This window comes from Seriola lalandi, unplaced genomic scaffold (assembly GCF_002814215.2).
Source record: "Seriola lalandi dorsalis isolate HSWRI2012SDOR001 ecotype SW California unplaced genomic scaffold, Sedor1 jcf7180002054764, whole genome shotgun sequence".
NCBI lineage: Eukaryota > Metazoa > Chordata > Actinopteri > Carangiformes > Carangidae > Seriola > Seriola lalandi.
Window position 1 is genome coordinate 49,926 of NW_019525317.1, and position 1,856 is coordinate 51,781.

General features: G+C 42.2%; 1 long non-coding RNA gene across 1 annotated transcript in view; it reads right to left on the bottom strand.

Annotated features, from left to right (window-relative positions):
- Positions 1 to 1,476, bottom strand: part of LOC147818026 (uncharacterized) — a 3,944-nt gene extending 2,468 nt beyond the window's left edge. The window contains exon 1 of the long non-coding RNA XR_015438382.1: positions 1,412 to 1,476. This is a non-coding gene — a long non-coding RNA (uncharacterized LOC147818026). The remainder of the gene's footprint in view (positions 1 to 1,411) is intronic.
- Positions 1,477 to 1,856: the final 380 nt, after the last annotated feature.

A 1,856-nucleotide genomic window follows, 5' to 3' on the forward strand; every position in this document is an offset into this window, starting at 1 on the left:
GGGAGGTGGGAGGTGGAGGGCCTGGGTGTGAACGTCGGAGGAAACGCATTGAAATGGGAGCGGACGAGACACGCTGATCAAAGCTCGAGCCATTTGACAGAAGAGCGTCAAAGCCCGCAGAGTTGAAAAGACACTAAAAGGGACACAAGCAGGCTCAGATTCTTCAAAGGGATCAGCCAGCACACACCTACACCTACACCTACACACACACACACACACACACACACACTACAGCATCACTGACCCTGGCTAATCAAGGCACTCAGGGAAGCAGCACTGTGGAAATAGGGACAAAGACTAGTGATGGGAAATGAAGGCGATTCAATTCTTTACTTAAACAAAAGTATCTCCAGTTCAGTGAATAACACTCAACCCACACATTGTCTATTCAAACTCCAAAGTAAATACCACCCAAAAATTGTCCCTCAAGGGCATAGGTTTGGTCTCAACATTGGTAGGGACACAACATCCCTTCCAAAACAAAAAGGACTTTTTAATGCTGTCAACCAAATGATTTATTAACAGAGGCACTAAGATCTGAGTTTATATTCAGAAAAGTATTAACATTCAAATGAAAACTTTAAAAAATGACCATATAACTTACAAGTTAACATCAGAATATAGGTGGACTGTGGTTACGGTAAATATAAGTTAGTAATTTACGATGAATCCATAATGGTGTGTATTTAATCACACTATTGTTTTAAAACCTCACCTAAAACCCGAAAATTGAGATTTTTCACGGGATTTCTCCACAGAAAACTAAAACAAAGGTCATGAAATATAATAATACATAAGCCCATAATGCATTTAATATTAAACCCACCTCCAGCCCCTGATAACCAATATTTGGAACTGATATGCGAAACCTAAACTACTGCTACATAAAGATCTCACCATTTACTGAAGGGCTGTTGTTTTAGACTACAACAGTTTTATCCAGATGCTCCTAATAAACTGACAACTGGGTGTGTATTGGTAATTATCAGTTTGATGCACAGACCACAAAGCGCGCCGACTGGAAAGGTGCTTCACTGATTCACCTGGCAGCTTAAATATGCTCTTTAGTTTATTGTTGCTCTGTCTAAACACGATTAATGTTGTTTCCTTCATCACATTGACTAACTACCCGCTGTACATTTAAACTTACACTAGTTCCGCTCCAGCACCCAGAGCTCTCTGCTCCTTTTAACGACTTTCGCTAAGTCAGCAGTTGTTTACGTGCTATTCAGGTATGCTAGTAACTTTAGCTTAGCAGTTAGCGCTAGCTTCCCTCTCTCTCTCTCTCTTTCCCTCGCTCGCGCGGTGTGTCTTGAACCAACAGGTGAACTTGTTCATCAGAGTGTGGTGTTGTTGTAACTTTAGAGGATTGTGATGTTTACTACAACTTCAGTGTTGTCTGCTTTCTTACCTTCGACACACGGCTCCGCTTGTTAACCGCAGCAACGGCCGTCTGCGTACACAGCAGGCTTCACTGTGATAGGCTAATACTCGCGGACGTGTAACCAATCAGATCGTGCTGTGGGCGGGACTCCGCTCCAAACCACAGAGCGGTTACTACAGACCAGAGACAGGCTGCTGCAGCAGAGCCTAAGTAACCAATTTCTAATCAATTTATTTTATCGGTTGTCGGTTAAAGAAAATAATGATACCGATAATCGGAAAATGCTGAATATCCATAATCACAGGGATGAAGAGGGACGATTTGGTGGGGCAACTGATTTGAAACCACTTTATATGCTGCTGAGTTTAATCTCTAATACATATTTCAAAAGCTGCACAAGCCACACACGCAACAGCGGCTACACATTCATGTACTCATCTTGAAATGATCAGTTCTGGGCAATTACTCCCAT